At 41.2% G+C, this 17,759-nt stretch overlaps 42 non-coding genes across 42 annotated transcripts; all 42 read left to right on the top strand.

Annotated features, from left to right (window-relative positions):
- Window positions 1-79: 79 nt before the first annotated feature.
- trnar-ucg (transfer RNA arginine (anticodon UCG)) lies at window positions 80-152 on the top strand. Its single transcript has one exon. It is a non-coding gene; the product is annotated as a tRNA-Arg (tRNA).
- Window positions 153-377: 225 nt separating this feature from the next.
- On the top strand, window positions 378-451 carry trnai-aau (transfer RNA isoleucine (anticodon AAU)). The gene has a single exon. It is a non-coding gene; the product is annotated as a tRNA-Ile (tRNA).
- Window positions 452-1,112: 661 nt separating this feature from the next.
- On the top strand, window positions 1,113-1,186 carry trnai-aau (transfer RNA isoleucine (anticodon AAU)). The gene has a single exon. It is a non-coding gene; the product is annotated as a tRNA-Ile (tRNA).
- Window positions 1,187-1,543: 357 nt separating this feature from the next.
- On the top strand, window positions 1,544-1,616 carry trnar-ucg (transfer RNA arginine (anticodon UCG)). Its single transcript has one exon. It is a non-coding gene; the product is annotated as a tRNA-Arg (tRNA).
- Window positions 1,617-1,841: 225 nt separating this feature from the next.
- On the top strand, window positions 1,842-1,915 carry trnai-aau (transfer RNA isoleucine (anticodon AAU)). The gene has a single exon. It is a non-coding gene; the product is annotated as a tRNA-Ile (tRNA).
- A 660-nt stretch (window positions 1,916-2,575) lies between these two features.
- trnai-aau (transfer RNA isoleucine (anticodon AAU)) lies at window positions 2,576-2,649 on the top strand. Its single transcript has one exon. It is a non-coding gene; the product is annotated as a tRNA-Ile (tRNA).
- A 357-nt stretch (window positions 2,650-3,006) lies between these two features.
- On the top strand, window positions 3,007-3,079 carry trnar-ucg (transfer RNA arginine (anticodon UCG)). Its single transcript has one exon. It is a non-coding gene; the product is annotated as a tRNA-Arg (tRNA).
- Window positions 3,080-3,310: 231 nt separating this feature from the next.
- Window positions 3,311-3,384, top strand: trnai-aau (transfer RNA isoleucine (anticodon AAU)). The gene has a single exon. It is a non-coding gene; the product is annotated as a tRNA-Ile (tRNA).
- Window positions 3,385-3,741: 357 nt separating this feature from the next.
- Window positions 3,742-3,814, top strand: trnar-ucg (transfer RNA arginine (anticodon UCG)). The gene has a single exon. It is a non-coding gene; the product is annotated as a tRNA-Arg (tRNA).
- Window positions 3,815-4,045: 231 nt separating this feature from the next.
- Window positions 4,046-4,119, top strand: trnai-aau (transfer RNA isoleucine (anticodon AAU)). The gene has a single exon. It is a non-coding gene; the product is annotated as a tRNA-Ile (tRNA).
- Window positions 4,120-4,476: 357 nt separating this feature from the next.
- trnar-ucg (transfer RNA arginine (anticodon UCG)) lies at window positions 4,477-4,549 on the top strand. The gene has a single exon. It is a non-coding gene; the product is annotated as a tRNA-Arg (tRNA).
- Window positions 4,550-4,780: 231 nt separating this feature from the next.
- trnai-aau (transfer RNA isoleucine (anticodon AAU)) lies at window positions 4,781-4,854 on the top strand. Its single transcript has one exon. It is a non-coding gene; the product is annotated as a tRNA-Ile (tRNA).
- Window positions 4,855-5,514: 660 nt separating this feature from the next.
- trnai-aau (transfer RNA isoleucine (anticodon AAU)) lies at window positions 5,515-5,588 on the top strand. Its single transcript has one exon. It is a non-coding gene; the product is annotated as a tRNA-Ile (tRNA).
- A 180-nt stretch (window positions 5,589-5,768) lies between these two features.
- trnar-ucg (transfer RNA arginine (anticodon UCG)) lies at window positions 5,769-5,841 on the top strand. Its single transcript has one exon. It is a non-coding gene; the product is annotated as a tRNA-Arg (tRNA).
- Window positions 5,842-6,072: 231 nt separating this feature from the next.
- trnai-aau (transfer RNA isoleucine (anticodon AAU)) lies at window positions 6,073-6,146 on the top strand. Its single transcript has one exon. It is a non-coding gene; the product is annotated as a tRNA-Ile (tRNA).
- Window positions 6,147-6,504: 358 nt separating this feature from the next.
- On the top strand, window positions 6,505-6,577 carry trnar-ucg (transfer RNA arginine (anticodon UCG)). Its single transcript has one exon. It is a non-coding gene; the product is annotated as a tRNA-Arg (tRNA).
- A 231-nt stretch (window positions 6,578-6,808) lies between these two features.
- Window positions 6,809-6,882, top strand: trnai-aau (transfer RNA isoleucine (anticodon AAU)). Its single transcript has one exon. It is a non-coding gene; the product is annotated as a tRNA-Ile (tRNA).
- A 357-nt stretch (window positions 6,883-7,239) lies between these two features.
- Window positions 7,240-7,312, top strand: trnar-ucg (transfer RNA arginine (anticodon UCG)). Its single transcript has one exon. It is a non-coding gene; the product is annotated as a tRNA-Arg (tRNA).
- A 225-nt stretch (window positions 7,313-7,537) lies between these two features.
- On the top strand, window positions 7,538-7,611 carry trnai-aau (transfer RNA isoleucine (anticodon AAU)). The gene has a single exon. It is a non-coding gene; the product is annotated as a tRNA-Ile (tRNA).
- Window positions 7,612-8,272: 661 nt separating this feature from the next.
- Window positions 8,273-8,346, top strand: trnai-aau (transfer RNA isoleucine (anticodon AAU)). Its single transcript has one exon. It is a non-coding gene; the product is annotated as a tRNA-Ile (tRNA).
- A 357-nt stretch (window positions 8,347-8,703) lies between these two features.
- trnar-ucg (transfer RNA arginine (anticodon UCG)) lies at window positions 8,704-8,776 on the top strand. Its single transcript has one exon. It is a non-coding gene; the product is annotated as a tRNA-Arg (tRNA).
- A 225-nt stretch (window positions 8,777-9,001) lies between these two features.
- On the top strand, window positions 9,002-9,075 carry trnai-aau (transfer RNA isoleucine (anticodon AAU)). Its single transcript has one exon. It is a non-coding gene; the product is annotated as a tRNA-Ile (tRNA).
- A 660-nt stretch (window positions 9,076-9,735) lies between these two features.
- Window positions 9,736-9,809, top strand: trnai-aau (transfer RNA isoleucine (anticodon AAU)). Its single transcript has one exon. It is a non-coding gene; the product is annotated as a tRNA-Ile (tRNA).
- Window positions 9,810-10,166: 357 nt separating this feature from the next.
- Window positions 10,167-10,239, top strand: trnar-ucg (transfer RNA arginine (anticodon UCG)). The gene has a single exon. It is a non-coding gene; the product is annotated as a tRNA-Arg (tRNA).
- Window positions 10,240-10,470: 231 nt separating this feature from the next.
- Window positions 10,471-10,544, top strand: trnai-aau (transfer RNA isoleucine (anticodon AAU)). Its single transcript has one exon. It is a non-coding gene; the product is annotated as a tRNA-Ile (tRNA).
- Window positions 10,545-10,901: 357 nt separating this feature from the next.
- trnar-ucg (transfer RNA arginine (anticodon UCG)) lies at window positions 10,902-10,974 on the top strand. Its single transcript has one exon. It is a non-coding gene; the product is annotated as a tRNA-Arg (tRNA).
- Window positions 10,975-11,205: 231 nt separating this feature from the next.
- Window positions 11,206-11,279, top strand: trnai-aau (transfer RNA isoleucine (anticodon AAU)). The gene has a single exon. It is a non-coding gene; the product is annotated as a tRNA-Ile (tRNA).
- Window positions 11,280-11,939: 660 nt separating this feature from the next.
- trnai-aau (transfer RNA isoleucine (anticodon AAU)) lies at window positions 11,940-12,013 on the top strand. Its single transcript has one exon. It is a non-coding gene; the product is annotated as a tRNA-Ile (tRNA).
- Window positions 12,014-12,193: 180 nt separating this feature from the next.
- trnar-ucg (transfer RNA arginine (anticodon UCG)) lies at window positions 12,194-12,266 on the top strand. Its single transcript has one exon. It is a non-coding gene; the product is annotated as a tRNA-Arg (tRNA).
- A 231-nt stretch (window positions 12,267-12,497) lies between these two features.
- On the top strand, window positions 12,498-12,571 carry trnai-aau (transfer RNA isoleucine (anticodon AAU)). The gene has a single exon. It is a non-coding gene; the product is annotated as a tRNA-Ile (tRNA).
- A 358-nt stretch (window positions 12,572-12,929) lies between these two features.
- On the top strand, window positions 12,930-13,002 carry trnar-ucg (transfer RNA arginine (anticodon UCG)). Its single transcript has one exon. It is a non-coding gene; the product is annotated as a tRNA-Arg (tRNA).
- A 225-nt stretch (window positions 13,003-13,227) lies between these two features.
- trnai-aau (transfer RNA isoleucine (anticodon AAU)) lies at window positions 13,228-13,301 on the top strand. Its single transcript has one exon. It is a non-coding gene; the product is annotated as a tRNA-Ile (tRNA).
- Window positions 13,302-13,961: 660 nt separating this feature from the next.
- On the top strand, window positions 13,962-14,035 carry trnai-aau (transfer RNA isoleucine (anticodon AAU)). Its single transcript has one exon. It is a non-coding gene; the product is annotated as a tRNA-Ile (tRNA).
- A 357-nt stretch (window positions 14,036-14,392) lies between these two features.
- trnar-ucg (transfer RNA arginine (anticodon UCG)) lies at window positions 14,393-14,465 on the top strand. The gene has a single exon. It is a non-coding gene; the product is annotated as a tRNA-Arg (tRNA).
- A 231-nt stretch (window positions 14,466-14,696) lies between these two features.
- On the top strand, window positions 14,697-14,770 carry trnai-aau (transfer RNA isoleucine (anticodon AAU)). The gene has a single exon. It is a non-coding gene; the product is annotated as a tRNA-Ile (tRNA).
- A 357-nt stretch (window positions 14,771-15,127) lies between these two features.
- On the top strand, window positions 15,128-15,200 carry trnar-ucg (transfer RNA arginine (anticodon UCG)). Its single transcript has one exon. It is a non-coding gene; the product is annotated as a tRNA-Arg (tRNA).
- A 231-nt stretch (window positions 15,201-15,431) lies between these two features.
- On the top strand, window positions 15,432-15,505 carry trnai-aau (transfer RNA isoleucine (anticodon AAU)). Its single transcript has one exon. It is a non-coding gene; the product is annotated as a tRNA-Ile (tRNA).
- Window positions 15,506-16,165: 660 nt separating this feature from the next.
- trnai-aau (transfer RNA isoleucine (anticodon AAU)) lies at window positions 16,166-16,239 on the top strand. The gene has a single exon. It is a non-coding gene; the product is annotated as a tRNA-Ile (tRNA).
- Window positions 16,240-16,419: 180 nt separating this feature from the next.
- On the top strand, window positions 16,420-16,492 carry trnar-ucg (transfer RNA arginine (anticodon UCG)). Its single transcript has one exon. It is a non-coding gene; the product is annotated as a tRNA-Arg (tRNA).
- A 231-nt stretch (window positions 16,493-16,723) lies between these two features.
- Window positions 16,724-16,797, top strand: trnai-aau (transfer RNA isoleucine (anticodon AAU)). The gene has a single exon. It is a non-coding gene; the product is annotated as a tRNA-Ile (tRNA).
- A 358-nt stretch (window positions 16,798-17,155) lies between these two features.
- Window positions 17,156-17,228, top strand: trnar-ucg (transfer RNA arginine (anticodon UCG)). The gene has a single exon. It is a non-coding gene; the product is annotated as a tRNA-Arg (tRNA).
- A 225-nt stretch (window positions 17,229-17,453) lies between these two features.
- Window positions 17,454-17,527, top strand: trnai-aau (transfer RNA isoleucine (anticodon AAU)). The gene has a single exon. It is a non-coding gene; the product is annotated as a tRNA-Ile (tRNA).
- The last annotated feature ends 232 nt before the right edge of the window (window positions 17,528-17,759 follow it).

The following is a 17,759-nucleotide window of genomic DNA, read 5'->3' as shown; positions in this document are numbered from 1 at the left end:
TTTCAAAGATTCCACTGTGCCCCAATCGTTTTTCAATTTTACAATAGCACTTGTAAAATGTGAAAGTCTTGCTTTCTGCGACCACGTGGCCTAATGGACAAGGCGTCTGACTTCGGATCAGAAGATTGAGGGTTCGAGTCCCTTCGTGGTTGAAAATTGCAAGTTCTTCGTGAGAAGCTTGGTAAAACCATGAATTGTATCTGCTAGAAGCGTCAATGCTCCCAACACAATGGCTTTTGCTTCCTCAATGGGAACTTTGCAACTGAAGATGATAGGCACTCACACTCAGTTGACAGTTTTATGCTGCTTGCATTTTAGAATGTCTTTTCTGGAAAACTGTCTGGATTTAGTGGAGTTGGATGAGACCTTTAGGCATGGGCCGGTTAGCTCAGATGGTCAGAGCGTGGTGCTAATAACGCCAAGGTCATGGGTTCAATCCCCATACTGGCCAACAATATGGAAAGGGTAGAAAACAACCTCCAACTATTTAGTGTTATTTGCGCTTAACAAAAGCTTTTATTGCAAGGAAAAGTCCAAAAGAAAGTCAGCTGCTAGTTCATGCTCCTCAAGTTTAATAATCTACCTTCATCCAAAGAATTTTTGTGTGAAAAACCCATCCGTCCTCTCTACTAAAGCCCAGCAAGTAGTTTATCACACCTAAAGACGATCAAAAACTGGTAACATTTTGCTAGGTAACATGCTTGAAAAAAATACAAATGATAATGTATGTTTTCAAAGATTCCACTGTGCCCCAATCGTTTTTCAATTTTACAATAGCACTTGTAAAATGTGAAATTCTTGCCTTCTGCGACCACGTGGCCTAATGGATAAGGCGTCTGACTTAGGATCAGAAGATTCAGGGTTCGAGTCCCTTCGTGGTTGACAATTGCAAGTTCTTCGTAAGATGCTTGGTGAAACCATGAATTGTATCTGCTAGAAGCGTCAATGCTCCCAACAAATGACATTTCCTTTTGCATCTTCAATGGGAACTTTACAACTGAAGATGATAGGCACTGACACTCAGTTGACAGTTTTATGCTGCCTGCATTTTAGAACGTCTTTTCTGGAAAACTGTCTGGATTTAGTGGAGTTGGATGAGACCTTTGGGCATGGGCCGGTTAGCTCAGATGGTCAGAGCGTGGTGCTAATAACGCCAAGGTCATGGGTTCAATCCCCATACTGGCCAACAATATGGAAAGGGTTGAAACGACCTCCAACTATTTAGTGTTATTTGCGCTTAACAAAAGCTTTTATTGCAAGGAAAAGTCCAAAAGAAAGTCAGCTGCTAGTTCATGCTCCCCAAGTTTAATAATCTACCTTCATCCAAAGAATTTTTGTGTGAAAAACCCATCCGTCCTCTCTACTAAAGCCCAGCAAGTAGTTTATCACACCTAAAGACGATCAAAAACTGGTAACATTTTGCTAGGTAACATGCTTGAAAAAAATACAAATGATAATGTATGTTTTCAAAGATTCCACTGTGCCCCAATCGTTTTTCAATTTTACAATAGCACTTGTAAAATGTGAAAGTCTTGCTTTCTGCGACCACGTGGCCTAATGGACAAGGCGTCTGACTTCGGATCAGAAGATTGAGGGTTCGAGTCCCTTCGTGGTTGAAAATTGCAAGTTCTTCGTGAGAAGCTTGGTAAAACCATGAATTGTATCTGCTAGAAGCGTCAATGCTCCCAACACAATGGCTTTTGCTTCCTCAATGGGAACTTTGCAAATGAAGATGATAGGCACTCACACTCAGTTGACAGTTTTATGCTGCCTGCATTTTAGAACGTCTTTTGTGGAAAACTGTCTGGATTTAGTGGAGTTGGATGAGACCTTTGAGCATGGGCCGGTTAGCTCAGATGGTTAGAGCGTGGTGCTAATAACGCCAAGGTCATGGGTTCAATCCCCATACTGGCCAACAATATGGAAATGGTTGAAACGACCTCCAACTATTTAGTGTTATTTGCGCTTAACAAAAGCTTTTATTGCAAGGAAAAGTCCAAAAGAAAGTCAGCTGCTAGTTCATGCTCCTCAAGTTTAATAATCTACCTTCATCCAAAGAATTTTTGTGTGAAAAACCCATCCGTCCTCTCTACTAAAGCCCAGCAAGTAGTTTATCACACCTAAAGACGATCAAAAACTGGTAACATTTTGCTAGGTAACATGCTTGAAAAAAATACAAATGATAATGTATGTTTTCAAAGATTCCACTGTGCCCCAATCGTTTTTCAATTTTACAATAGCACTTGTAAAATGTGAAATACTTGCTTTCTGCGACCACGTGGCCTAATGGATAAGGCGTCTGACTTAGGATCAGAAGATTCAGGGTTCGAGTCCCTTCGTGGTTGACAATTGCAAGTTCTTCGTAAGATGCTTGGTGAAACCATGAATTGTATCTGCTAGAAGCGTCAATGCTCCCAACAAATGACATTTCCTTTTGCATCTTCAATGGGAACTTTACAACTGAAGATGATAGGCACTGACACTCAGTTGACAGTTTTATGCTGCCTGCATTTTAGAACGTCTTTTCTGGAAAACTGTCTGGATTTAGTGGAGTTGGATGAGACCTTTGGGCATGGGCCGGTTAGCTCAGATGGTCAGAGCGTGGTGCTAATAACGCCAAGGTCATGGGTTCAATCCCCATACTGGCCAACAATATGGAAAGGGTTGAAACGACCTCCAACTATTTAGTGTTATTTGCGCTTAACAAAAGCTTTTATTGCAAGGAAAAGTCCAAAAGAAAGTCAGCTGCTAGTTCATGCTCCCCAAGTTTAATAATCTACCTTCATCCAAAGAATTTTTGTGTGAAAAACCCATTCGTCCTCTCTACTAAAGCCCAGCAAGTAGTTTATCACACCTAAAGACGATCAAAAACTGGTAACATTTTGCTAGGTAACATGCTTGAAAAAAATACAAATGATAATGTATGTTTTCAAAGATTCCACTGTGCCCCAATCGTTTTTCAATTTTACAAAAGCACTTGTAAAATGTGAAAGTCTTGCTTTCTGTGACCACGTGGCCTAATGGACAAGGCGTCTGACTTCGGATCAGAAGATTGAGGGGTCGAGTCCCTTCGTGGTTGAAAATTGGAAGTTCGTCGAAAGAAGCTTGGTGAAACCATGAATTTTATCTGCTAGAAGCGTCAATGCTCCCAACACAATGGCATTTCCTTTTGCATCTTCAATGGGAACTTTACAACTGAAGATGATAGGCACTGACACTCAGTTGACAGTTTTATGCTGCCTGCATTTTAGAACGTCTTTTCTGGAAAACTGTCTGGATTTAGTGGAGTTGGATGAGACCTTTGGGCATGGGCCGGTTAGCTCAGATGGTCAGAGCGTGGTGCTAATAACGCCAAGGTCATGGGTTCAATCCCCATACTGGCCAACAATATGGAAAGGGTTGAAACGACCTCCAACTATTTAGTGTTATTTGCGCTTAACAAAAGCTTTTATTGCAAGGAAAAGTCCAAAAGAAAGTCAGCTGCTAGTTCATGCTCCCCAAGTTTAATAATCTACCTTCATCCAAAGAATTTTTGTGTGAAAAACCCATCCGTCCTCTCTACTAAAGCCCAGCAAGTAGTTTATCACACCTAAAGACGATCAAAAACTGGTAACATTTTGCTAGGTAACATGCTTGAAAAAAATACAAATGATAATGTATGTTTTCAAAGATTCCACTGTGCCCCAATCGTTTTTCAATTTTACAAAAGCACTTGTAAAATGTGAAAGTCTTGCTTTCTGTGACCACGTGGCCTAATGGACAAGGCGTCTGACTTCGGATCAGAAGATTGAGGGGTCGAGTCCCTTCGTGGTTGAAAATTGGAAGTTCGTCGAAAGAAGCTTGGTGAAACCATGAATTTTATCTGCTAGAAGCGTCAATGCTCCCAACACAATGGCATTTCCTTTTGCATCTTCAATGGGAACTTTACAACTGAAGATGATAGGCACTGACACTCAGTTGACAGTTTTATGCTGCCTGCATTTTAGAACGTCTTTTCTGGAAAACTGTCTGGATTTAGTGGAGTTGGATGAGACCTTTGGGCATGGGCCGGTTAGCTCAGATGGTCAGAGCGTGGTGCTAATAACGCCAAGGTCATGGGTTCAATCCCCATACTGGCCAACAATATGGAAAGGGTTGAAACGACCTCCAACTATTTAGTGTTATTTGCGCTTAACAAAAGCTTTTATTGCAAGGAAAAGTCCAAAAGAAAGTCAGCTGCTAGTTCATGCTCCCCAAGTTTAATAATCTACCTTCATCCAAAGAATTTTTGTGTGAAAAACCCATCCGTCCTCTCTACTAAAGCCCAGCAAGTAGTTTATCACACCTAAAGACGATCAAAAACTGGTAACATTTTGCTAGGTAACATGCTTGAAAAAAATACAAATGATAATGTATGTTTTCAAAGATTCCACTGTGCCCCAATCGTTTTTCAATTTTACAAAAGCACTTGTAAAATGTGAAAGTCTTGCTTTCTGTGACCACGTGGCCTAATGGACAAGGCGTCTGACTTCGGATCAGAAGATTGAGGGGTCGAGTCCCTTCGTGGTTGAAAATTGGAAGTTCGTCGAAAGAAGCTTGGTGAAACCATGAATTTTATCTGCTAGAAGCGTCAATGCTCCCAACACAATGGCATTTCCTTTTGCTTCCTCAATGGGAACTTTGCAACTGAAGATGATAGGCACTCACACTCAGTTGACAGTTTTATGCTGCTTGCATTTTAGAATGTCTTTTCTGGAAAACTGTCTGGATTTAGTGGAGTTGGATGAGACCTTTAGGCATGGGCCGGTTAGCTCAGATGGTCAGAGCGTGGTGCTAATAACGCCAAGGTCATGGGTTCAATCCCCATACTGGCCAACAATATGGAAAGGGTTGAAACGACCTCCAACTATTTAGTGTTATTTGCGCTTAACAAAAGCTTTTATTGCAAGGAAAAGTCCAAAAGAAAGTCAGCTGCTAGTTCATGCTCCCCAAGTTTAATAATCTACCTTCATCCAAAGAATTTTTGTGTGAAAAACCCATCCGTCCTCTCTACTAAAGCCCAGCAAGTAGTTTATCACACCTAAAGACGATCAAAAACTGGTAACATTTTGCTAGGTAACATGCTTGAAAAAAATACAAATGATAATGTATGTTTTCAAAGATTCCACTGTGCCCCAATCGTTTTTCAATTTTACAAAAGCACTTGTAAAATGTGAAAGTCTTGCTTTCTGTGACCACGTGGCCTAATGGACAAGGCCTCTGACTTCGGATCAGAAGATGAGGGGTCGAGTCCCTTCGTGGTTGAAAATTGGAAGTTCGTCGAAAGAAGCTTGGTGAAACCATGAATTTTATCTGCTAGAAGCGTCAATGCTCCCAACACAATGGCATTTCCTTTTGCTTCCTCAATGGGAACTTTGCAACTGAAGATGATAGGCACTCACACTCAGTTGACAGTTTTATGCTGCTTGCATTTTAGAATGTCTTTTCTGGAAAACTGTCTGGATTTAGTGGAGTTGGATGAGACCTTTAGGCATCGGCCGGTTAGCTCAGATGGTCAGAGCGTGGTGCTAATAACGCCAAGGTCATGGGTTCAATCCCCATACTGGCCAACAATATGGAAAGGCTAGTTTATCACACCTAAAGACGATCAAAAACTGGTAACATTTTGCTGGGTAACATGCTTGAAAAAAGTACAAATGATAATGTATGTTTTCAAAGATTCCACTGTGCCCCAATCGTTTTTCAATTTTATAATAGCACTTGTAAAATGTGAAAGTCTTGCTTTCTGTGACCACGTGGCCTAATGGACAAGGCGTCTGACTTCGGATCAGAAGATTGAGGGTTCGAGTCCCTTCGTGGTTGAAAATTGGAAGTTCGTCGAAAGAAGCTTGGTGAAACCATGAATTTTATCTGCTAGAAGCGTCAATGCTCCCAACACAATGGCATTTCCTTTTGCTTCCTCAATGGGAACTTTGCAACTGAAGATGATAGGCACTCACACTCAGTTGACAGTTTTATGCTGCTTGCATTTTAGAATGTCTTTTCTGGAAAACTGTCTGGATTTAGTGGAGTTGGATGAGACCTTTAGGCATGGGCCGGTTAGCTCAGATGGTCAGAGCGTGGTGCTAATAACGCCAAGGTCATGGGTTCAATCCCCATACTGGCCAACAATATGGAAAGGGAAGAAAACGACCTCCAACTATTTAGTGTTATTTGCGCTTAACAAAAGCTTTTATTGCAAGGAAAAGTCCAAAAGAAAGTCAGCTGCTAGTTCAGGCTCCCCAAGTTTAATAATCTACCTTCATCCAAAGGTTTTTTGTGTGAAAAACACATCCGTCCTCTCTACTAAAGCCCAGCAAGTAGTTTATCACACCTAAAGACGATCAAAAACTGGTAACATTTTGCTAGGTAACATGCTTGAAAAAAATACAAATGATAAGGTATGTTTTCAAAGATTCCACTGTGCCCCAATCGTTTTTCAATTTTACAATAGCACTTGTAAAATGTGAAAGTCTTGCTTTCTGCGACCACGTGGCCTAATGGACAAGGCGTCTGACTTCGGATCAGAAGATTGAGGGGTCGAGTCCCTTCGTGGTTGAAAATTGGAAGTTCGTCGAAAGAAGCTTGGTGAAACCATGAATTTTATCTGCTAGAAGCGTCAATGCTCCCAACACAATGGCATTTCCTTTTGCATCTTCAATGGGAACTTTACAACTGAAGATGATAGGCACTGACACTCAGTTGACAGTTTTATGCTGCCTGCATTTTAGAACGTCTTTTCTGGAAAACTGTCTGGATTTAGTGGAGTTGGATGAGACCTTTGGGCATGGGCCGGTTAGCTCAGATGGTCAGAGCGTGGTGCTAATAACGCCAAGGTCATGGGTTCAATCCCCATACTGGCCAACAATATGGAAAGGGTTGAAACGACCTCCAACTATTTAGTGTTATTTGCGCTTAACAAAAGCTTTTATTGCAAGGAAAAGTCCAAAAGAAAGTCAGCTGCTAGTTCATGCTCCCCAAGTTTAATAATCTACCTTCATCCAAAGAATTTTTGTGTGAAAAACCCATCCGTCCTCTCTACTAAAGCCCAGCAAGTAGTTTATCACACCTAAAGACGATCAAAAACTGGTAACATTTTGCTAGGTAACATGCTTGAAAAAAATACAAATGATAAGGTATGTTTTCAAAGATTCCACTGTGCCCCAATCGTTTTTCAATTTTACAATAGCACTTGTAAAATGTGAAAGTCTTGCTTTCTGCGACCACGTGGCCTAATGGACAAGGCGTCTGACTTCGGATCAGAAGATTGAGGGTTCGAGTCCCTTCGTGGTTGAAAATTGCAAGTTCTTCGTGAGAAGCTTGGTAAAACCATGAATTGTATCTGCTAGAAGCGTCAATGCTCCCAACACAATGGCTTTTGCTTCCTCAATGGGAACTTTGCAACTGAAGATGATAGGCACTCACACTCAGTTGACAGTTTTATGCTGCTTGCATTTTAGAATGTCTTTTCTGGAAAACTGTCTGGATTTAGTGGAGTTGGATGAGACCTTTAGGCATGGGCCGGTTAGCTCAGATGGTCAGAGCGTGGTGCTAATAACGCCAAGGTCATGGGTTCAATCCCCATACTGGCCAACAATATGGAAAGGGTAGAAAACAACCTCCAACTATTTAGTGTTATTTGCGCTTAACAAAAGCTTTTATTGCAAGGAAAAGTCCAAAAGAAAGTCAGCTGCTAGTTCATGCTCCTCAAGTTTAATAATCTACCTTCATCCAAAGAATTTTTGTGTGAAAAACCCATCCGTCCTCTCTACTAAAGCCCAGCAAGTAGTTTATCACACCTAAAGACGATCAAAAACTGGTAACATTTTGCTAGGTAACATGCTTGAAAAAAATACAAATGATAATGTATGTTTTCAAAGATTCCACTGTGCCCCAATCGTTTTTCAATTTTACAATAGCACTTGTAAAATGTGAAATTCTTGCCTTCTGCGACCACGTGGCCTAATGGATAAGGCGTCTGACTTAGGATCAGAAGATTCAGGGTTCGAGTCCCTTCGTGGTTGACAATTGCAAGTTCTTCGTAAGATGCTTGGTGAAACCATGAATTGTATCTGCTAGAAGCGTCAATGCTCCCAACAAATGACATTTCCTTTTGCATCTTCAATGGGAACTTTACAACTGAAGATGATAGGCACTGACACTCAGTTGACAGTTTTATGCTGCCTGCATTTTAGAACGTCTTTTCTGGAAAACTGTCTGGATTTAGTGGAGTTGGATGAGACCTTTGGGCATGGGCCGGTTAGCTCAGATGGTCAGAGCGTGGTGCTAATAACGCCAAGGTCATGGGTTCAATCCCCATACTGGCCAACAATATTGAAAGGGTTGAAACGACCTCCAACTATTTAGTGTTATTTGCGCTTAACAAAAGCTTTTATTGCAAGGAAAAGTCCAAAAGAAAGTCAGCTGCTAGTTCATGCTCCCCAAGTTTAATAATCTACCTTCATCCAAAGAATTTTTGTGTGAAAAACCCATCCGTCCTCTCTACTAAAGCCCAGCAAGTAGTTTATCACACCTAAAGACGATCAAAAACTGGTAACATTTTGCTAGGTAACATGCTTGAAAAAAATACAAATGATAATGTATGTTTTCAAAGATTCCACTGTGCCCCAATCGTTTTTCAATTTTACAATAGCACTTGTAAAATGTGAAAGTCTTGCTTTCTGCGACCACGTGGCCTAATGGACAAGGCGTCTGACTTCGGATCAGAAGATTGAGGGTTCGAGTCCCTTCGTGGTTGAAAATTGCAAGTTCTTCGTGAGAAGCTTGGTAAAACCATGAATTGTATCTGCTAGAAGCGTCAATGCTCCCAACACAATGGCTTTTGCTTCCTCAATGGGAACTTTGCAAATGAAGATGATAGGCACTCACACTCAGTTGACAGTTTTATGCTGCCTGCATTTTAGAACGTCTTTTGTGGAAAACTGTCTGGATTTAGTGGAGTTGGATGAGACCTTTGAGCATGGGCCGGTTAGCTCAGATGGTTAGAGCGTGGTGCTAATAACGCCAAGGTCATGGGTTCAATCCCCATACTGGCCAACAATATGGAAATGGTTGAAACGACCTCCAACTATTTAGTGTTATTTGCGCTTAACAAAAGCTTTTATTGCAAGGAAAAGTCCAAAAGAAAGTCAGCTGCTAGTTCATGCTCCTCAAGTTTAATAATCTACCTTCATCCAAAGAATTTTTGTGTGAAAAACCCATCCGTCCTCTCTACTAAAGCCCAGCAAGTAGTTTATCACACCTAAAGACGATCAAAAACTGGTAACATTTTGCTAGGTAACATGCTTGAAAAAAATACAAATGATAATGTATGTTTTCAAAGATTCCACTGTGCCCCAATCGTTTTTCAATTTTACAATAGCACTTGTAAAATGTGAAATACTTGCTTTCTGCGACCACGTGGCCTAATGGATAAGGCGTCTGACTTAGGATCAGAAGATTCAGGGTTCGAGTCCCTTCGTGGTTGACAATTGCAAGTTCTTCGTAAGATGCTTGGTGAAACCATGAATTGTATCTGCTAGAAGCGTCAATGCTCCCAACAAATGACATTTCCTTTTGCATCTTCAATGGGAACTTTACAACTGAAGATGATAGGCACTGACACTCAGTTGACAGTTTTATGCTGCCTGCATTTTAGAACGTCTTTTCTGGAAAACTGTCTGGATTTAGTGGAGTTGGATGAGACCTTTGGGCATGGGCCGGTTAGCTCAGATGGTCAGAGCGTGGTGCTAATAACGCCAAGGTCATGGGTTCAATCCCCATACTGGCCAACAATATGGAAAGGGTTGAAACGACCTCCAACTATTTAGTGTTATTTGCGCTTAACAAAAGCTTTTATTGCAAGGAAAAGTCCAAAAGAAAGTCAGCTGCTAGTTCATGCTCCCCAAGTTTAATAATCTACCTTCATCCAAAGAATTTTTGTGTGAAAAACCCATTCGTCCTCTCTACTAAAGCCCAGCAAGTAGTTTATCACACCTAAAGACGATCAAAAACTGGTAACATTTTGCTAGGTAACATGCTTGAAAAAAATACAAATGATAATGTATGTTTTCAAAGATTCCACTGTGCCCCAATCGTTTTTCAATTTTACAAAAGCACTTGTAAAATGTGAAAGTCTTGCTTTCTGTGACCACGTGGCCTAATGGACAAGGCGTCTGACTTCGGATCAGAAGATTGAGGGGTCGAGTCCCTTCGTGGTTGAAAATTGGAAGTTCGTCGAAAGAAGCTTGGTGAAACCATGAATTTTATCTGCTAGAAGCGTCAATGCTCCCAACACAATGGCATTTCCTTTTGCATCTTCAATGGGAACTTTACAACTGAAGATGATAGGCACTGACACTCAGTTGACAGTTTTATGCTGCCTGCATTTTAGAACGTCTTTTCTGGAAAACTGTCTGGATTTAGTGGAGTTGGATGAGACCTTTGGGCATGGGCCGGTTAGCTCAGATGGTCAGAGCGTGGTGCTAATAACGCCAAGGTCATGGGTTCAATCCCCATACTGGCCAACAATATGGAAAGGGTTGAAACGACCTCCAACTATTTAGTGTTATTTGCGCTTAACAAAAGCTTTTATTGCAAGGAAAAGTCCAAAAGAAAGTCAGCTGCTAGTTCATGCTCCCCAAGTTTAATAATCTACCTTCATCCAAAGAATTTTTGTGTGAAAAACCCATCCGTCCTCTCTACTAAAGCCCAGCAAGTAGTTTATCACACCTAAAGACGATCAAAAACTGGTAACATTTTGCTAGGTAACATGCTTGAAAAAAATACAAATGATAATGTATGTTTTCAAAGATTCCACTGTGCCCCAATCGTTTTTCAATTTTACAAAAGCACTTGTAAAATGTGAAAGTCTTGCTTTCTGTGACCACGTGGCCTAATGGACAAGGCGTCTGACTTCGGATCAGAAGATTGAGGGGTCGAGTCCCTTCGTGGTTGAAAATTGGAAGTTCGTCGAAAGAAGCTTGGTGAAACCATGAATTTTATCTGCTAGAAGCGTCAATGCTCCCAACACAATGGCATTTCCTTTTGCTTCCTCAATGGGAACTTTGCAACTGAAGATGATAGGCACTCACACTCAGTTGACAGTTTTATGCTGCTTGCATTTTAGAATGTCTTTTCTGGAAAACTGTCTGGATTTAGTGGAGTTGGATGAGACCTTTAGGCATGGGCCGGTTAGCTCAGATGGTCAGAGCGTGGTGCTAATAACGCCAAGGTCATGGGTTCAATCCCCATACTGGCCAACAATATGGAAAGGGTTGAAACGACCTCCAACTATTTAGTGTTATTTGCGCTTAACAAAAGCTTTTATTGCAAGGAAAAGTCCAAAAGAAAGTCAGCTGCTAGTTCATGCTCCCCAAGTTTAATAATCTACCTTCATCCAAAGAATTTTTGTGTGAAAAACCCATCCGTCCTCTCTACTAAAGCCCAGCAAGTAGTTTATCACACCTAAAGACGATCAAAAACTGGTAACATTTTGCTAGGTAACATGCTTGAAAAAAATACAAATGATAATGTATGTTTTCAAAGATTCCACTGTGCCCCAATCGTTTTTCAATTTTACAAAAGCACTTGTAAAATGTGAAAGTCTTGCTTTCTGTGACCACGTGGCCTAATGGACAAGGCCTCTGACTTCGGATCAGAAGATGAGGGGTCGAGTCCCTTCGTGGTTGAAAATTGGAAGTTCGTCGAAAGAAGCTTGGTGAAACCATGAATTTTATCTGCTAGAAGCGTCAATGCTCCCAACACAATGGCATTTCCTTTTGCTTCCTCAATGGGAACTTTGCAACTGAAGATGATAGGCACTCACACTCAGTTGACAGTTTTATGCTGCTTGCATTTTAGAATGTCTTTTCTGGAAAACTGTCTGGATTTAGTGGAGTTGGATGAGACCTTTAGGCATCGGCCGGTTAGCTCAGATGGTCAGAGCGTGGTGCTAATAACGCCAAGGTCATGGGTTCAATCCCCATACTGGCCAACAATATGGAAAGGCTAGTTTATCACACCTAAAGACGATCAAAAACTGGTAACATTTTGCTGGGTAACATGCTTGAAAAAAGTACAAATGATAATGTATGTTTTCAAAGATTCCACTGTGCCCCAATCGTTTTTCAATTTTATAATAGCACTTGTAAAATGTGAAAGTCTTGCTTTCTGTGACCACGTGGCCTAATGGACAAGGCGTCTGACTTCGGATCAGAAGATTGAGGGTTCGAGTCCCTTCGTGGTTGAAAATTGGAAGTTCGTCGAAAGAAGCTTGGTGAAACCAAGAATTTTATCTGCTAGAAGCGTCAATGCTCCCAACACAATGGCATTTCCTTTTGCTTCCTCAATGGGAACTTTGCAACTGAAGATGATAGGCACTCACACTCAGTTGACAGTTTTATGCTGCTTGCATTTTAGAATGTCTTTTCTGGAAAACTGTCTGGATTTAGTGGAGTTGGATGAGACCTTTAGGCATGGGCCGGTTAGCTCAGATGGTCAGAGCGTGGTGCTAATAACGCCAAGGTCATGGGTTCAATCCCCATACTGGCCAACAATATGGAAAGGGAAGAAAACGACCTCCAACTATTTAGTGTTATTTGCGCTTAACAAAAGCTTTTATTGCAAGGAAAAGTCCAAAAGAAAGTCAGCTGCTAGTTCAGGCTCCCCAAGTTTAATAATCTACCTTCATCCAAAGGTTTTTTGTGTGAAAAACACATCCGTCCTCTCTACTAAAGCCCAGCAAGTAGTTTATCACACCTAAAGACGATCAAAAACTGGTAACATTTTGCTAGGTAACATGCTTGAAAAAAATACAAATGATAAGGTATGTTTTCAAAGATTCCACTGTGCCCCAATCGTTTTTCAATTTTACAATAGCACTTGTAAAATGTGAAAGTCTTGCTTTCTGCGACCACGTGGCCTAATGGACAAGGCGTCTGACTTCGGATCAGAAGATTGAGGGTTCGAGTCCCTTCGTGGTTGAAAATTGCAAGTTCTTCGTGAGAAGCTTGGTAAAACCATGAATTGTATCTGCTAGAAGCGTCAATGCTCCCAACACAATGGCTTTTGCTTCCTCAATGGGAACTTTGCAACTGAAGATGATAGGCACTCACACTCAGTTGACAGTTTTATGCTGCCTGCATTTTAGAACGTCTTTTGTGGAAAACTGTCTGGATTTAGTGGAGTTGGATGAGACCTTTGAGCATGGGCCGGTTAGCTCAGATGGTTAGAGCGTGCTGCTAATAACGCCAAGGTCATGGGTTCAATCCCCATACTGGCCAACACAATGGAAAGGGTTGAAACGACCTCCAACTATTTAGTGTTATTTGCGCTTAACAAAAGCTTTTATTGCAAGGAAAAGTCCAAAAGAAAGTCAGCTGCTAGTTCATGCTCCTCAAGTTTAATAATCTACCTTCATCCAAAGAATTTTTGTGTGAAAAACCCATCCGTCCTCTCTACTAAAGCCCAGCAAGTAGTTTATCACACCTAAAGACGATCAAAAACTGGTAACATTTTGCTAGGTAACATGCTTGAAAAAAATACAAATGATAATGTATGTTTTCAAAGATTCCACTGTGCCCCAATCGTTTTTCAATTTTACAATAGCACTTGTAAAATGTGAAATTCTTGCCTTCTGCGACCACGTGGCCTAATGGATAAGGCGTCTGACTTAGGATCAGAAGATTCAGGGTTCGAGTCCCTTCGTGGTTGACAATTGCAAGTTCTTCGTAAGATGCTTGGTGAAACCATGAATTGTATCTGCTAGAAGCGTCAATGCTCCCAACAAATGACATTTCCTTTTGCATCTTCAATGGGAACTTTACAACTGAAGATGATAGGCACTGACACTCAGTTGACAGTTTTATGCTGCCTGCATTTTAGAACGTCTTTTCTGGAAAACTGTCTGGATTTAGTGGAGTTGGATGAGACCTTTGGGCATGGGCCGGTTAGCTCAGATGGTCAGAGCGTGGTGCTAATAACGCCAAGGTCATGGGTTCAATCCCCATACTGGCCAACAATATGGAAAGGGTTGAAACGACCTCCAACTATTTAGTGTTATTTGCGCTTAACAAAAGCTTTTATTGCAAGGAAAAGTCCAAAAGAAAGTCAGCTGCTAGTTCATGCTCCCCAAGTTTAATAATCTACCTTCATCCAAAGAATTTTTGTGTGAAAAACCCATCCGTCCTCTCTACTAAAGCCCAGCAAGTAGTTTATCACACCTAAAGACGATCAAAAACTGGTAACATTTTGCTAGGTAACATGCTTGAAAAAAATACAAATGATAATGTATGTTTTCAAAGATTCCACTGTGCCCCAATCGTTTTTCAATTTTACAAAAGCACTTGTAAAATGTGAAAGTCTTGCTTTCTGTGACCACGTGGCCTAATGGACAAGGCGTCTGACTTCGGATCAGAAGATTGAGGGGTCGAGTCCCTTCGTGGTTGAAAATTGGAAGTTCGTCGAAAGAAGCTTGGTGAAACCATGAATTTTATCTGCTAGAAGCGTCAATGCTCCCAACACAATGGCATTTCCTTTTGCATCTTCAATGGGAACTTTACAACTGAAGATGATAGGCACTGACACTCAGTTGACAGTTTTATGCTGCCTGCATTTTAGAACGTCTTTTCTGGAAAACTGTCTGGATTTAGTGGAGTTGGATGAGACCTTTGGGCATGGGCCGGTTAGCTCAGATGGTCAGAGCGTGGTGCTAATAACGCCAAGGTCATGGGTTCAATCCCCATACTGGCCAACAATATGGAAAGGGTTGAAACGACCTCCAACTATTTAGTGTTATTTGCGCTTAACAAAAGCTTTTATTGCAAGGAAAAGTCCAAAAGAAAGTCAGCTGCTAGTTCATGCTCCCCAAGTTTAATAATCTACCTTCATCCAAAGAATTTTTGTGTGAAAAACCCATCCGTCCTCTCTACTAAAGCCCAGCAAGTAGTTTATCACACCTAAAGACGATCAAAAACTGGTAACATTTTGCTAGGTAACATGCTTGAAAAAAATACAAATGATAATGTATGTTTTCAAAGATTCCACTGTGCCCCAATCGTTTTTCAATTTTACAAAAGCACTTGTAAAATGTGAAAGTCTTGCTTTCTGTGACCACGTGGCCTAATGGACAAGGCGTCTGACTTCGGATCAGAAGATTGAGGGGTCGAGTCCCTTCGTGGTTGAAAATTGGAAGTTCGTCGAAAGAAGCTTGGTGAAACCATGAATTTTATCTGCTAGAAGCGTCAATGCTCCCAACACAATGGCATTTCCTTTTGCTTCCTCAATGGGAACTTTGCAACTGAAGATGATAGGCACTCACACTCAGTTGACAGTTTTATGCTGCTTGCATTTTAGAATGTCTTTTCTGGAAAACTGTCTGGATTTAGTGGAGTTGGATGAGACCTTTAGGCATGGGCCGGTTAGCTCAGATGGTCAGAGCGTGGTGCTAATAACGCCAAGGTCATGGGTTCAATCCCCATACTGGCCAACAATATGGAAAGGGTTGAAACGACCTCCAACTATTTAGTGTTATTTGCGCTTAACAAAAGCTTTTATTGCAAGGAAAAGTCCAAAAGAAAGTCAGCTGCTAGTTCATGCTCCCCAAGTTTAATAATCTACCTTCATCCAAAGAATTTTTGTGTGAAAAACCCATCCGTCCTCTCTACTAAAGCCCAGCAAGTAGTTTATCACACCTAAAGACGATCAAAAACTGGTAACATTTTGCTAGGTAACATGCTTGAAAAAAATACAAATGATAATGTATGTTTTCAAAGATTCCACTGTGCCCCAATCGTTTTTCAATTTTACAAAAGCACTTGTAAAATGTGAAAGTCTTGCTTTCTGTGACCACGTGGCCTAATGGACAAGGCCTCTGACTTCGGATCAGAAGATGAGGGGTCGAGTCCCTTCGTGGTTGAAAATTGGAAGTTCGTCGAAAGAAGCTTGGTGAAACCATGAATTTTATCTGCTAGAAGCGTCAATGCTCCCAACACAATGGCATTTCCTTTTGCTTCCTCAATGGGAACTTTGCAACTGAAGATGATAGGCACTCACACTCAGTTGACAGTTTTATGCTGCTTGCATTTTAGAATGTCTTTTCTGGAAAACTGTCTGGATTTAGTGGAGTTGGATGAGACCTTTAGGCATCGGCCGGTTAGCTCAGATGGTCAGAGCGTGGTGCTAATAACGCCAAGGTCATGGGTTCAATCCCCATACTGGCCAACAATATGGAAAGGCTAGTTTATCACACCTAAAGACGATCAAAAACTGGTAACATTTTGCTGGGTAACATGCTTGAAAAAAGTACAAATGATAATGTATGTTTTCAAAGATTCCACTGTGCCCCAATCGTTTTTCAATTTTATAATAGCACTTGTAAAATGTGAAAGTCTTGCTTTCTGTGACCACGTGGCCTAATGGACAAGGCGTCTGACTTCGGATCAGAAGATTGAGGGTTCGAGTCCCTTCGTGGTTGAAAATTGGAAGTTCGTCGAAAGAAGCTTGGTGAAACCATGAATTTTATCTGCTAGAAGCGTCAATGCTCCCAACACAATGGCATTTCCTTTTGCTTCCTCAATGGGAACTTTGCAACTGAAGATGATAGGCACTCACACTCAGTTGACAGTTTTATGCTGCTTGCATTTTAGAATGTCTTTTCTGGAAAACTGTCTGGATTTAGTGGAGTTGGATGAGACCTTTAGGCATGGGCCGGTTAGCTCAGATGGTCAGAGCGTGGTGCTAATAACGCCAAGGTCATGGGTTCAATCCCCATACTGGCCAACAATATGGAAAGGGAAGAAAACGACCTCCAACTATTTAGTGTTATTTGCGCTTAACAAAAGCTTTTATTGCAAGGAAAAGTCCAAAAGAAAGTCAGCTGCTAGTTCAGGCTCCCCAAGTTTAATAATCTACCTTCATCCAAAGGTTTTTTGTGTGAAAAACACATCCGTCCTCTCTACTAAAGCCCAGCAAGTAGTTTATCACACCTAAAGACGATCAAAAACTGGTAACATTTTGCTAGGTAACATGCTTGAAAAAAATACAAATGATAAGGTATGTTTTCAAAGATTCCACTGTGCCCCAATCGTTTTTCAATTTTACAATAGCACTTGTAAAATGTGAAAGTCTTGCTTTCTGCGACCACGTGGCCTAATGGACAAGGCGTCTGACTTCGGATCAGAAGATTGAGGGTTCGAGTCCCTTCGTGGTTGAAAATTGCAAGTTCTTCGTGAGAAGCTTGGTAAAACCATGAATTGTATCTGCTAGAAGCGTCAATGCTCCCAACACAATGGCTTTTGCTTCCTCAATGGGAACTTTGCAACTGAAGATGATAGGCACTCACACTCAGTTGACAGTTTTATGCTGCCTGCATTTTAGAACGTCTTTTGTGGAAAACTGTCTGGATTTAGTGGAGTTGGATGAGACCTTTGAGCATGGGCCGGTTAGCTCAGATGGTTAGAGCGTGCTGCTAATAACGCCAAGGTCATGGGTTCAATCCCCATACTGGCCAACAATATGGAAAGGGTTGAAACGACCTCCAACTATTTAGTGTTATTTGCGCTTAACAAAAGCTTTTATTGCAAGGAAAAGTCCAAAAGAAAGTCAGCTGCTAGTTCATGCTCCTCAAGTTTAATAATCTACCTTCATCCAAAGAATTTTTGTGTGAAAAACCCATCCGTCCTCTCTACTAAAGCCCAGCAAGTAGTTTATCACACCTAAAGACGATCAAAAACTGGTAACAT

This window comes from Pungitius pungitius, chromosome 21 (assembly GCF_949316345.1).
Source record: "Pungitius pungitius chromosome 21, fPunPun2.1, whole genome shotgun sequence".
Lineage (NCBI taxonomy): Eukaryota > Metazoa > Chordata > Actinopteri > Perciformes > Gasterosteidae > Pungitius > Pungitius pungitius.
This window is presented reverse-complemented; position numbering and strand designations above follow the sequence as displayed.